Source organism: Heterodontus francisci, chromosome 25, assembly GCF_036365525.1.
Source record: "Heterodontus francisci isolate sHetFra1 chromosome 25, sHetFra1.hap1, whole genome shotgun sequence".
Taxonomy (NCBI): domain Eukaryota; kingdom Metazoa; phylum Chordata; class Chondrichthyes; order Heterodontiformes; family Heterodontidae; genus Heterodontus; species Heterodontus francisci.
Genome location: NC_090395.1, coordinates 65,624,176 through 65,639,753, shown reverse-complemented (window position 1 = coordinate 65,639,753; position 15,578 = coordinate 65,624,176). Strand labels below are relative to the sequence as shown.

Here is a 15,578-nt window from a genome sequence, read left to right as displayed (position 1 = left end):
TAGCGAGCGGGCGCGGGAGGAGGACAGTGCACCCGTCACCACCAAGGTCTTCGGCTGCGAACTCCCCATGCTGTCCCCGCATTATCTGCGTATGCGCAAACCAGTCCTGGCACTGTGGAACGCAGCGCATGCGCAGAGAGTAGGATCCAATCTGCGTATGTGCGCAGATTGGTGCAGTCTGATGACATTAGCTGCCGGCTGCGTTGTCAATAATCACTTTGATTGTGATATATGTAACAGTTAAACATTGTGCACTGCTATATTGCCTCTCTGTTGGGAGGTGTAAATAAAAAGTTGCAACATGGCTGCTCCCAGTTACGACCTCATGGTTTACAACAATGCCAACAATTCAAACAATTGGGGGTAAAAAGCATTGTGACATTTTGAGATTGTGAAAGGTGCTATATAAATGCAAGTATTTCTTTCTAACGGCAATAACAACTTGAATTTGATATTTTTCTCTAATTCATACAGCACCATGGTAACAGCTAAATCAATGTCCGTCCTCTCAACTTTATTGGCTGCAACATCTACTGCAGCAGGATTTGGAGAGTGAAGGTGAACGTGATTCATGCAGCCAAGAGCAGAGAAAGGAAGAGGAAAGAGGTTCAGCAAGGGAAGATTCAGGAACTTGGAGATAGCTCAATGAGCAGGACCTCGAACACACAGGATTATTCCCAGTGTGACATGGGAGTCAGTATAAGAATAGTAAGATAAGGGATGCAATTCTCTGACTAGAGAGATGACTCAGTAGGAAAGGGTTCAGATCTCTGGCCCATTGGGACCAGTTCTGAAAGAGGAGCAGCCTGTAGAGTATGGGAGGACTTTATCTGAACACTTATTAAACCAATGGCCTTGCTGGGTGAAGAACTCGTACTGTGGAAAAGTTTACACTAAAACTGCAGGAGTTTTAAAAAAAGGTGAAGAGGCAGAGAGAAGAACAGAAAGGGGAAATTATATAGGATAGATTAAAGGGAGAAACAATGAGGTAAAAGTGCTTCACTGGCAAATTCCTTTATACAAATGGCTGCATAAATATCAACAGGCTGTTGGTTTAATAAAGAAGTACTTTAAAGGCTCACTGTGTGCCAGAGCCAGGAAACAGGAAGTTCTATTCGGATGTTTCTCTCCTCATTGTTAATAGTAGGTTAATTATGTTGCTAATGGACAGATGAGGGATATTTTTTAATTAAAGACTTGGAGCAAATATAAAGTGAGCCTGCTGGGACATGGGAAGGAAGGCAGGAGGCAGAAATATATAATGCTGCATTCTGTGGATAAACCAACTATCGAGAAAGGCTGCATTTGCTGACAACACTACCATTAGATGACACTGCAGTAGTACATGCGCAAGTGCAGCCTCTGCCACTAAAACGTCACAGTCTGCGATGTCAGACAGCTGCCAGGACTAAAAATGGCGCTGCTCAAATAATCACACAAAGGCAACCTGAACACATGGCAGCGCACAATGGCCGGAGGGAGATAGCGAGTGGGGGTGGGTGGGGTGGGGAGGAGGGAGATAGCGAGTGCGAGTGGGGGGGGGAGGAGGGAGATTGCGAGTGTGTGGGGGGGGGGGGTGTGGGAGGGGGGAGATAGCGAGCGGGCCGGGGAAGAGGAGAGCGCATCCGTCATCAGAGAGTAAGATCCAATCTGCGCATGTGCGCAGTTAGTGCATTCTGATGACGTCAGCTGTTGGCTGCATTGTCAATAATCTCTTCGATCAAGACCTTTGTGGTGATGGGTGCGCTCTCTTCCTCCGCGGCCCGTTCGATACCCCCGCCCCTCAGCACGCTCGTTTCCACCCCGGCCCACTTGCCATCTCCCTCCATCCCCCTGGCACTCTCGCTATCTCCCTCCCAACCCCCCTCGGCCCGTTCGCTATCTCCCACCCTCCCCATCCACCCTGGCCTGCTCGCTATCTCCCTCCGGCCATTGTGTGCTGCCATGTGTTCAGGTTGCCTTTGTGTGATTATTTGAGCAGCGCCATTTTTAGTCCTGGCAGCTGTCTGACATCGCAGACTGTGACGTTTTAGTGGCAGAGGCTGCACTTGCGCATGTACCACTGCAGTGCCACCTAGTGGTAGCATTGTCAGCAAACGCAGCCTATCACAATACACTCAGCCAGTTTAATACCAGACACTACAGTCTTTCACCCCAATTACTTATTTGATTTGTTGACATTGTTGTTATGTAGAAAACGCAGCAGCCAATTTTCACACATCAGAGTCCCATAAACAAAATATGTCAATGGCCAGATAATTTTTTGGGGGGGCTGGATTTTTTCAAGAGCTAAGAAATCTCTTCGCCAGGACAAAATTGTCACCCGACCCCACGTGGTTCATTTGAGGACATCAGTCACCTCCCAAAATTGCTAGCCCAATCAGATGGCCGGCAGCTCAGCAGCACCAGCCGGAGGTTTCTGAAGCTGCAGGAAGAAGGAGACGGTGCCTCTATGCTGAACCATGCTCGAAGACAAGGTAAGTTTGTTTATGTACGGTGCTGGGGCCAGGAAGGCAGACCCTGGGAATCGGCGGTTTCCACCCTCCATTGGTGCCAACGTAGCCACGGGGGCAGCCATTGCTGCTGGAAGAACCCTTCATGTGCCACAGAGGCCATGAAGGAGGCTAAGTGTTGGCTTAGTTACTGCAGAGAATTCCTCTTCTCTTCTTCGAAATAGAGCCATGGTAACCTTTATATCCACCTCAGAGGGCAGACAGGGCCACAGCTTAACATCTCATCTGAAAAACGGCACCTTGAACAATGCAGCTTTCCCTTAATACTGCACTGGAATGTCAGCATAGATTGTATGTGATGTGGGGAAGCTTTCTGACTCAGAGGTGAGAGTGCTAACACTGAGCTACAGTGAGAACAATCGCAATAGAGACTATGGGCCAGATTTTACGTTAAAGCCGCAAGTCCCGACAATGATAACGGAAGCAGGTGTGGCTTCTTTCAGGGTCATGAGCGGCTGGCTGCACACAATAGAACGATGGCCGGCAAATTAACAGGAATGAGGCACAGGGGCCATCCAATGCAGTGGACGGTGGCAAGGTGGAGACGGAGATGCCAGCATCAACTGATGCCATGGCAGGTGGTGGCGCCATATTTAAAGGGCTGCCAGCCCTGCATGTGATGTTTCATTGTCAAGTTTAAGAATTTCTTCAGGGGAGAAAGGCAGCAGAACAAGGGCAGAAGGAAAACCCCGGGTGGACCCACGCTTTAGTGATACCTCCTTCCAAATTCTCTTACAGGCCGACAGTGAGGAGATGCACTTCCTTGGGGACTGGAGGAGGAGAGCTGGACACCTGACCAAGCAAGACTGGCTACCAATAGCAGAGGAAGTCAGCAGCTGTGGGGTCACACCAAGGACATGGGCTCAGTGCCACAAGCGGCTCAATGACGTCATCTGAGCAGAGAAAGTGAGCACTTCTTAACGCCTTCAGCTCTCGGGCCTTGTATTTTTCAGAGGAGGAGAGTGTGATGGGTGCAGCAGCCATGCCCACCCAGATATGGGCAAAGGGCCAGGACTTACAGACAAGCTGCTTGAGGCATGGCGAAATGGGGCTGAAAGGCAGCTTTTTGTCACTGGAGACCCTCACAAAGCTGCTGAAAAGGGGCCACATGCAGGACAGATCTGTGTGCCCCCATCATTACCTGTTGGACTACCACCAGCATATGTCTTGGGCTTGTCTTGGCTGGGAGACCAACATCATTCATCTTTGTCTCTGCAGGAGAGCACAAAATCACAGAGAGTGCTCCAAGACCGGTGGCATGTTCTGAACCCGATGGAGGAAGAGGCCACGGAGCTGACATGGCCTCGGGATGGATGGAGCGTTGTGATGTAGAAATAGGGGCACCCTCACAAGACAGTGAGTAAGGTCACCATGGAGCACAAGGGTGCCTTATCGGCGATGGAACCATGCTGTTCATAAGGCATCTGGTGCCTATAAGGGTCTCCAATGTAGGGGTGTTTTCCATGTCGGAAGGCGAGGCCCTTGACCCTTCAATTTCTCTGTTCTCTTCATGCAGGTCATGCAGAGCATCTACAAAGAGCCTCCGCAATTGTGGGTGAAGCTGCCACCTCTGAGGGGGAAAACGGAGCATCGAAAGTTGAATCGTCACCTCATACTCCCACACCCTCCATCGGGACAGATACCCTCATGTCCATGGATATGCACTCGCCCCAGGCTCATCACGTGACTCTGGTGTCGGCAGCATCACGGGAAATGCTGCAGCTGCAGCAAGAGTTCAGGCAACATCTGGCAGAGATGCCAGAGGCAATGTGTACTCAAGTGCAGATGATGCAGTGGCCCATCCAGGCCTTGACTGCTGCATTCTCACTGATTGGTGCAAAACTGGCATCCTCCATTGACAGATTGGCAGCTCTCCTGGAGCTCCAGCAGAGCACTCACTGTCTGCAGGACATTCGTGCAGACCTGCATAGCTTCGATTTGACCAAGAACTGAAGGCAGCAATGACAAGGCAAGAGGGGATAAGGGAACCTGGAGCCACCACCAGGTCCTCTTACATCTCAGGTTAGCAGGGAGGCACAAGTGCCATGCAAGGGGGGAGGAGTGGCTGCCTCCTGCAGCTGGGGCTTCTCTCAGGGTGTTTCTTGTACAGGCAGAAGTTTCTATTCCCCTCTGCCAGTGACACCAGATCCTCCTTCATCCCTGACGACAGAGGGTGGTACGGTTTCTATGCAAGAGGCCCTCAACATGCTGGGGCCCTCCAGGATGAGTGACAAAGTCACCCCTAGCCAAAGGGCAGCAAGGTCAATAGCCTGCCTCTAATTCAGCTGACAGCGCAGGGGGAGCACTGCGTAGGAGTGTTCACAACAGAATAAAGAAGAGCACCTAGAAGTATAGGAATTTCATGGGCGAATGAGTAAATAGAAAGGGTAGCATTGGTTATCGGGGATAATAAAGGTTATTTTCCATCGTACAAGATCTCCTTGCTCTCATTTATGGCCTTTGCGGTTACATATCAACCCTACCTCAGTCAAGGGGCTTGAGGTGAGGAATAATGCTTTGAGTGGTCAAGTCTGGAGGCTTGCATGCTGAGCGGTGCACACCTGGGCACTGAGTGAATGCTTCCTAAAGGAAGGAAGGCAACAACAGAGCTGGTAGTAAAGATCAAAGGAAAGGAGAATGTATAAGGGCATCGCGAGCCTCCCTTGCATATATCTTATGCATCTCTCCTCTTACCACTGGGGTCCTTCATCTGGCAATGCTTGACCAGCTTCCCACTCCACATCCTCACCGTCCGAGGAGGCAGCATGCTCCTTGCTATCCTTATTGTACAACATCGCCCCACTCTGTAGTGACTGGTTGTGCAGTTGTTACAACCATGGCAGGAGAAATGCACTGTTAATTCAGTCCCACTTCTCCACAGGTCACAGCATATCAATAGATTTTACCCACTTACTGAAGAATAGCCAATTAGATTCTATTTCTCCCTCAGAATAAAGCATACCAATCAGGTTTCTATAAACAACAACAACAACTAGTTAGTAGAAAAAAATAAGTCTTAGTCACAAATGAGATAAATCTATATATATGAAAGCTACTTATTTCCCTAGTCCTCATGCACACACACATGCATTAAAAAATTAAATAGTTAGCCGGGGATATAAGGGCTTTGGCTTACAGCTGTTTCTTATGAATAGAAAGAATAATAAAATAAATCAGTTTGGCACATTCTGGTAGGAAACTTTTCAGTTGGGTGAGGTGTCCCAGAGTCGAATAGTTGGATGCCACTCAAAGGGCTGAATTTGATTAGCGCCGCACATCGCAACGGTGAACTTTGAAGTCGGTGGCCTTCAGATGCAGATGCGCTGTCGCTGAGCCCCTGTGATATTTTGCCCCTGATGATGTAGAGGGGGCAGCCGTTCCAGCCTCAGCAACAGCGTCTGGCACCACGGCACAGCGTCCACCGCCATTTTTAAAGGGCTACAGGCCCATTGGTCTCATTATAAGTTTTAAAGTGACAGAATGCTTAAAAATGCAGACATACATTTATTCAAATTTTCAATTCCCTTTCCCACACCCCCAATGAATAATCCGTTGATTTTTTTGTCCTATCCCCCTAAAAAAGTGAGTCTTCACTCACGACCTTTCCCCCCCAAACTTTATTTCCTTTGACCCAAAACCCCTTCCCACCATCCCTGCAACCAATCGGAGCGGTTTTCCCCGCTCCCCCCACCTCCCACCCTGAAATTTTCATGCCTCCCCCGTCCCCAACAGTCTCATGCTTCGGAACTCTGATCGGAGTTCCGAAGGTGTGCGAGTTGCGGCCAGCGGCTGTAATATTGGCGTGGGATGGCAGCCGGGTCAAGGTAAATTGATGTGCGTGTTTTTTCATTGATTTTAATATTAAATCAAGGCCCTGCCACCGAGCAACGGTGAGGGGGGAGGGCGGGGTGGGCTGTACCAAGACCTTGTTGCTGCTGGTAAAATGCGACGGGGCCTTCTTGGTGTTGGAGGTCGTGGCGGGTCACTCCCGGACGAATTTTCCAGGTCACCCCGCCACCACCCTAGATGCCGGATGGGTGGTGTTCAAGGCAATTCGCCTACAGCAGGCCTCACATAGGTCTTTCAGCAGGGGTGTAGCAACAGGTCTGCTTCGGCCTCACAGCAGCAGTACAGCAGTAGAAGCTTTATTCTTATTTATTATTTATTAAGAATGTTTAGTTATTTTTTCTTTTTTCATTTTTATTTGGTTATTTTAGTTTAGTTTTTTTGGTTTATTAGTTTGTTTCTACTGTGCCTACCCACTGTTGCTGTTTTTAAAAAAAAAAATTAATGTTTGTGCTTGGAGTGCTTTGTGCTTTACAATCAATTCACACCCTCTCTGTACTAATGCTTTGTCTTTCACCACACCACTAACATACCATTTGCCTTTGTTCCACGATCTTCTGGTCAGTTATTCTCTGTGACCTTGTCCTATCAACACCTCTTTTGTTATCTATAGCACCCCCCCCCCCCCCACCGCTTTACTTGCTTAAAATCTTTTACATTTCTAATATCTGCTAGTTCTGAAGAAGGGTCACTGACCTGAAACGTTAACTCTGCTTCTCTCTCCACAGATGCTGCCAGGCCTGCTGCGTATTTCCAGCATTTCTTGTTTTTATTTCAGATTTCCAACATCTGCAGTATTTTGCATTGATTGTTATAGTAGAAGCTTTCTTCAGGTTCTAGGATTTCCCAAACACAGGAGGAAACAGGAACCACACTGGATGCAAGAATTCTTCAGAGACAGGAGGCAATAGGAATCTGCCACCTTTCAAATACAGCGTTTCTTTTCAAGGGATGCAAGTTTCCTTTACAGTTTCCTTTTCTAGGTCTTCCATTTTGATCTCCAGATGGGTCAGAATTTCAAATGCCTGCTCTTTGTCCAACTCACTGGTTTTTAAAAGGATTCGGAAAAAAGTAAACCTTCCTGAGCTGATCCCATGGCCAGGCACAGTGTCGCCCCTGTAATTCAAGGTGTTGCTCCGTGGAGGTCAAAAACCACTGGCTAGCTTCCTTGAAACGGCTTGGTCTTCCTATTCTTGTATACAAAATCAACATCCAAAAATTTCAGCTATTTGCAGGTGTCCATGTCCACTGAAAATGTTTTTTCAGTTTTTTTAAAACACATAGAATTCTAAGATTTTGGACAAAAATAAAACCTCTTGTAACACAGTGCAAAGCAGACCACCACGATACGTGAGACCCTCGCTGAAGCATACTGAAGGGGTCCAACAGACCAATCTAGGGATCTGAATCTCATCTTCAATAGACCAATGGCCTGCTTGATGGTGACTCGTGTTGTCCCATGGCAGGTGTAGTACCTTTCCTCTGCATGTGTGTGTGTGTGTTGCTCACAAGTGTTAGTAGCCATGTCCTCAGTGGGTAGCCGTGGTCTCTAAGGATCTATCCCTGAAGGCACGAAGGAGGGCAGAAAAGCTCTGGCCCCTGGGAAAGCCTCAAAATGTAGGCATCATGGCAACTTCCCAGGAAGCGTGCGCAGACCTGCAGGATCCATTTACGGTTTTCGCAGACCAGTTGTACTTTGAGGGAGTGGAAGACTGTCTTGTCGATGAAGGCTCTGGCTGGTGTTCCAGCGCCTTGATGGCCATCTGTGTGCAGACGTCCCGTACCTGGGGAATCCAGTGATAGCCCTAAACTCAATGGATGTCTCAGCTTGAGAGTTAGGATCTGAGCAAAAGTGCACAAACTCATCCTCCTTGATGACCTCCTTGATGTGCCGTTGACCACTGACTGTGAGAATCCAGACATGCCCCCAGTGGATCCCTGAAATGATCCAGATGTGTACAGGGTCAGTGCCACGGTGGCCTTCGGTGCCACTAGCATCGGATTTCCACCAGGTCCGCTGGGGCACAGCTCGTCCTGCATCATAGCTCATAGGTCAGTGACAGCCTCCCTGTTGAAGTGGAGTCTTTGCCTCTCAGACATCTGAAGGCAATTGAGCCTCTCCCGCTAGACTCCCACTGATTCCCAGCGCAGTAATAACTTAGCCCGTCCTTATTTAATGCGCCCCTCCCTCCCATACCACTGTTCCTGAACCCGAAGTCGGCATAAAATTCTGCCATACTTCAAAACTTAGTCATTGACTGTGAAGTGCTTTGTCACATCCTGAGACAGTGATAAGGCACTATATTAATGTTTTCTTTCATCACAAACAAGAAGGAATTCAACTGTATTATAGATATAGTGGAGAGATTCCTCTGTGCACAGTGGCAACGATTATCAAAATGTATTTGTTTGTATTCAGCCTATTCAGTTTCTGTCCCCTCAGTTTCAGATGTATTGTGTGCTGAAAAGAAAGTAACAGGTGTTGTGGGAAGAGCGATCACAATAGATTATCGCTATGGGGCACAGCAGTACCAGTCATCTGTGAAATATTGGTGTCATGGCTGGACTCGCCAGTGCTCAGTTTTAGTAAAGTCAAATTGGCAACGTGAAAGAATATCAATCACAGATAAAAAGAGACAAGGAATATTTGTTGTTATAATGAAGGATCTTCGCTCAGAAGATGCAGGATGGCACAACTGTGGTATTGAACACCTGGCCTCGATCTGCTGTTTGCTGTCGAGCTACAAATATCTTACGGTATATTTCCCAGGGATTTTCTTTATTACTCTCCACTGAAATGTCTGATCAATGTTTTATCTGGGAGAAACATGGCAGCCCCGATATCCCGAGGCTCTGCAGTAGTGCAGAGTCTGTCAGGTAATGGACAGAGGTCGGGAAATCTGGCTCGTGTTACATACACCCAATTCGTGGCCTGTCCAGCTTTCTGACCAAGAGTTTCAAGTGTTATTGGATTAACAATTCCTTTAACTACAGGGTATTGTGGTAGATATCACATGAGATTCTTACCACATTTTCCTGTCTCTGCACTGTATGAAATGTCACTAAAATTAGCAGCCAGAATTAACCAAAGAAGTGAGAAGTAAGTGTTTACTCGTGGTATTACTTCCGAGAAAATATTAAAAATAGAATCAATCCACTGAGCTTAACATGTTTCATAGGCTCCTTGATCTGATAGGTGACACACATGATCAACAAGATACATAAGATGCCAAGAAATAGGAGCAGGAGTAGGCCAATTGGCCCTGTGAGCCTGCTCGGCCATTCACCAAGATCCCCTTTCGTATATCCCTTAACTCCCTTAATACCCAAAAATCTATCAACATCTGTCTGGAATATACTTAATACATGAGCATCCACAGCTCTCTGGGATACAGAATTCCAAAGTTTCACATCTGTGCCCGAAATATTAACTCTGTTTCTCTCTCCACAGATGCAGCCACAACTGCTGAGTATTCCCTGCACTTTCTGTTTTTATATCAGATTTCCAGCATCTGCAGTATTTTGCTTAAATCCAAAGTTTCACAATCCATTGAAAGAAGAAATTTTTCATCATCTCAGCCCTAAATGGCTGATATCTTATTCTGAGACTGTGATCCTGTGTTCTAGCTTCCCTAGTCAGGGGAAACTTTTTCTCAGCATCTACTCTGTCAAGCCCCATAAGAATTTTATATGTTTCAATTAGATCATCTCTCACTCTTCTAAGCTCCAGGGAATATAGGCCTAGTCTACACAATCTCTCCTCATAAAACAAATCCCTCATTCTAAGAACCAGTCTAGTCAACCTTCCTTGCGCTCCCTTTGGGGCAAGTATATCCTTCCCTGGGTAAGGAGACCAAATCTGCACACAGTACTCTAGGTGTGGCCTCACCAGTGCCCTATATAATTGTTTAAGACTTCTTTACTCATATGCCAACCCCTTGGTAACAATAGCTAACATATCATTTGCCTTATAATAAAAACAAGAAATGTTGGAAATACTCAGCAGGTCTGGCAGCATCTGTGGAGAGAGAAGCAGAGTTAACGTTTCAGGTCAATGACCCTTCTTCAGAACTCCCATTTGCCTTCCTAGATGCTTGCTATACATGCATGTTAATTATCTGTGATTCATGTACAAGGACGCCCAGGTCCCTCTGAATGTAAACATTTCCTAGTCTCTCACCATTCAAAAAATATTCTGCTTTTCTATTTACCTATCAGAGTGGATAACTTCACACTTCACCACATTGTATTCCACCTGCCATGTTCTTGCCCACTCACCCAGCCTGTCTATATCCCTCTGTAGCCTCTTTATGTCCTCCTTGCTAATACTTTCCCACCTAGCTTTGTATCACCAGCAAACATGAATAAATGACACTCAGTCCCCTTATCTAAGTCATTAATATAGATTGTAAATAGCTGAGATCCAAGTCCTGATCCTTCCATTATCACAATGATTACAGCCTGCCAACCTGGAATTGTCTTGTTTATTTCTGCTGTGTGGCACCTTATTGAATGTTTTTCAAAAATCCAAATACACTCCATCCACTGGGTCCTTCGTATCCATCCTACTAATTGCACCCTCCAACAGAATTAGTCAAACATAACTTCCCTTTCATACATCCGTGTTGAATCTGCTTAATCATATCATGAGTTTCTAAGTGCTCTGTTACTGCATCCCTAATAATAGATTCTAGAATTTTGCTATGCTAACTGGTCTATAATTCCCCATTTTCCCTCTTCCACCTTACTTAAAAACCAGGGTTATGTTTACTACCTCCCAATCCTTGGGAACTCTTCTAGAATCTAAGGAATTCTGGAAGATCAAAACCAATGCATCTACTATCTGTGCTGCTACCACTTTTCAAACCCTAGGATGCAGGTCATCAGGGATTTGTTGCCACTTAGTCCCATTAATTTCACTAGTACTCATTTTTTACTTATACCTTAAGTTCCTCATTCTCACTAGACCCTTGGTTCTCCATTATTTCTATAACTTTTTATTGTCTTCTACCGTGAAGAAATGTCTCTGCCCTTCCTTTTTTCCTCATTGTAATATCACCTGTCTCTACCTCTAATCCTTTCTTATTTATATAGCTATAGAAATGTTTACAATCTGCTTTCATGTCTCTTGCTAGTTTGCTCTCATATTCTCTTTTCTTTTTCCTTATCAATTCCTCCTTTGCTGACTTCTACAATCCTTCTAATCCTCAGGCTTACTACTCTTTTTGGCAACTTTAAAAGCCTCTTCCTTTGATTTAATACTATCTTTAACTCCTCTTGTTAGCCATGGTTGGACCACTGTTTCTGTGAGGGTTTGTGCCTTAAAGAAATGTATACTTGTTGCAAATTATGTATTAACTGTTTAAATTTCCTTTTCTGCCATCATATCTTTTAATGCAGTTTCCCATCTACCTTAGTCAACTTCCCCCTTATACCTATGTAGTTTGCTTTGTTTAGATTTAAGACCCTAGTTTCAAACTAAACTGAATCACTTTCAAGCTCAATATTAAATACCACCATATTATGATCATTTTTCCCTACTGGTGCCTTTCGTGCAAGTTGATTAATGAACCCTTCCTCACAACAGAACATTAAATCGAAAAAAAGCCTGTTTCCGAGTTGGTTCTCAACTTACTGATCTAGATAACTATCTTGTATACATTCCATGAACTTGTCATCCACAATATTACTGTAAATTTGGTTTTCCCAGTCTATATGAATATTAAAGTTCCCCATGATTGCTGTAATACCCTTTTTAATTATGCCTCTAATTTCTTGATTTATACTCTGCCCCACACTACTGTTAGGGGCCTATAAACAACTCCCACCAAAGTTTTCTGTCCCTTGTTGTTTCTTAACTTGACTCAAACTCATTCTACTTCTTGATTTTAATGAGCTGACCCAAATTCTACTGGAGAGTATTTGATTTTTAAACGTACAGTCAGTATCTGAATGTTTGTTTCTTTCCCACAGAATCCGTGTCTGTTCCCGTAGTCAGATTTTTATCACGACCAGATCGCTCATGTTCTGGGGGCTCAGTTTCCATCTCCTGTGAGTCTGTCCAGGGATCCCTCCCCATTCAGTACACATGGTATGAAAAGACCCCGTCTGAAGATTCAAAGATCTCTGACATCAATAAACTGGATCTACATTGTCAATCCTTCAAACAGCAACATCATCAATATTACTGCACAGCCTCAAATAATCAGGGAGAAAAAGCCAGTGAAATGGTTCACGTGTCAGTCTCCAACAGATCAGAGAAAAACTGCAGTTATGTGATACAAATCAGCAGCATTGGTAAGAGATACTTCAAACAAACAGTATGGTAACTGAATTTTTTAATTAATGTCTATCCAAACTGGTCACCGGGTAAGTTCCTTCAGTCACTCTGAGAAACTGAAACTGGGCAAATTCACTCAACAATCCCCAAAACATGCATAAACATTGCAGAAACTCCTGTAATCCCATAAAATTAAAATTGAATTTGATTGACTCCTTCTTCATAAACTAATATACCTATTTCCAGCAGATGGAATTGTGAAATGCAACAGTCAACTGTCATTTGTTTTTGTTTAATTATTCGTTCACGGGATGTGGGCATCACTGGCTATACCAGTATTTATTGCCCATCCCTAATTGCCCTGGTGTTGAGCTGCCTTCTTGAACCGCTGCAGTCCTTGGGGTGTAGGTACACCAGCAGTGCTTTTAGGAAGGGAAATAAAAACAGAAAGTGCTGGCAATACTAAGCAGGTCTGGCAGCATCGGCGGAGAGAGAAACAGAGTTAATGTTTCAGGTCAGTGACCAAGGGAATTGTGGCCTACTTTAGGGTGGATGTCAGGATAGAGTGTGGTAGAATTGAACTGAAATGACACGTGAGATGAGAGCTTTTAGCTATGAGTGTTACATGGATCCAAGCCAAATGGTGAAGAATGAAGCTAGACACAGACCATTTTCTTGATAGTTGATTTATTCACAGAATGCAGCATTATATATTTCTGCTTCCTGCCTTGCTCCCCATGTTCCAGCAGGCTCACTTTATATCTGCTCCAAATCCTTAATTAAACAATATCCTTCATCTGTCCATCTTTAACAACATAATCAACCTACTATTAACAATGAGGAAAGAAACATCCGAATAAAACTCCCTGTTTCCTGGCTCAATTAGTGAGCCTTTAAAGTGCTTCTCTCTTAAACCAACAGCCTGTTGATATTTATGCAGCTATTTGCAAAAATGAATTTGCCAGTGAAGCATTTTTACCTCATTGTTTCTCCTTTTAATCTATCCTATATCATTTCCTCTTTCTGTTCTTCTCTCTGCCTCTTCACCTTTTTTAAAAACTCCTGCAGTTTTAGTGTAAACTTTTCCACAGTACGAGTTCTTCACCCAGCAAGGCCATTGGTTTAATAAGTGTTCAGATAAAGTCCTCCCATACTCTACAGGCTGCTCCTCTTTCAGACCTGGTCCCAATGGGCCAGAGATCTGAACCCTTTCCTACTGAGTCATCTCTCTAGTCAGAGAATTGCTTCCCTCATCTCCTGCTGTTACCAATGGCAAATAATAGGATGCATCATTGTATTCCACCTTAATACTCACTTCACCTAATACTGGAAAGCTGTTATTGGAATAACTAGTCAGTTTCGCACTAGTTTTCCATAAGGGAATATGACTTAGGGACTTCTTATACTCTCCTTCCAAGTTAACAGACACTGCTGTGGCTGTATCAACAACAAACGTAAGTTGTAAATCTCCGATTTTCATTTTTACTGAGGGTGCTAGAATTCTATCTTCAGCCCTTTCTCTCTCAACTTCCATGTGCTGTTTATCTTGCTCTCTGATTGAGTACAATTCTTGATCTTCCTGCTCGATAACATCAACTTCTGTTTCCATATCCACCATATGTACATTTGAGGACTTCCAGGAGCCTATTTTAGCTTTAGGTCTACTATGACCTCGACAAGGTGGATTACTGCGACCTGGAGCATTACCGTTTCCTCAATTCCTGCATGTCGTCTGGATATGAACGACTTTCCCACAGTCATAGCACTTTGACTGAAAGTGGGAGCATTTGGATGGTTGGTGGCTACCATGGCAATGATAGCATCTAAATTTCTGACTCTGAGTCTGTGAACTTGGCTACCTGGTTCCTGCTGAAATCCGGTGGACCTCCGCTGCCAGCTCAGGACTGTAACTTCCTTGCAATCAGCAACTATTTCTTCCTGCCATTTCCATGGCTGTGGCTTCATCGCAGGCCTCCTTCCACATCAGCTTATTGACTTTACACGAAAGCTTGGCTGCCCCCTGCAGCTGGGAGCTAATCTCAGGGTGCTTCTTGTGCAGGCAGCTGTTTCTATGCCCCTCTGCCAGTGACGCCAGATCCTCCTCCATCCCCGACGACAGAGGGTGGCATTGATTCTGTGCAAGAGGCCCTCAACATGCCGGGGCCCTCCAGGATGATCGTCAAAGTCATCCCGAGCCAAGGGGCAGCAAGGTCAACAGCCTGCCTCCAATTCAGCTGACAGTGCAGGCGGAGCACCGCGTAGGAGTGTTCACAACAGAATAAAGAAGAGCGCCTAGAAGCACAGAGGTTTCATGGGAAAATGAGTAATGTAAATAGAAAGGGTAGTGGTTGTTGTTGGAAATAATAAAGATTTTTTTCTCTTTTTATGGCCTTTGGGGTGTCATTTCAACCTTGCCTCAGTCAAGGGGCTTGAGGCAAGGAATTATGCTGTGAGGGGTCAAGTCTGGAGCCTTGCCAGCTGAGCGGTGCACACTTGGGCGCTGAGTGAATGCTTCCTAAAGGAAGGAAGGTGACAACAGGGCTGCATAAACACAAGTATATATTGGTCAACGTACAGCTGGTAGTAAGGATCTTTTTTTTATTTATTCGTTCATGGGATGTCGGCATCGCTGGCTAGGCCAGCATTTATTGCCCATCCCTATTTGCCCTTGAGAAACTGAATGGCTCACTAGGCCATTTCAGAGGACATTTAAGATTCAACCACATTGCTGTGGATCTGGCATCACATGTAGGCCAGACCAGATAAGGTCAACATATTTAATAGGAAAAGAGAATATATAAAGGCATCGCGAGCCTACCTTGCACTTATCTCATGCATCACTCCTCTTATCCCTGGGGTCCTCCATCTGGCAATGCTTGACCAGCTTCCCACTCCGCATCTTCACCGCCCGAGGAGGCAGCACGTTCCTTGATATCCTT

The 15,578-nt window shown here is 45.3% G+C and overlaps 1 pseudogene; it reads left to right on the top strand.

Annotated features, from left to right (window-relative positions):
- Positions 1-15,578, top strand: part of LOC137384036 (uncharacterized) — a 234,460-nt pseudogene that overhangs the window by 92,167 nt on the left and 126,715 nt on the right.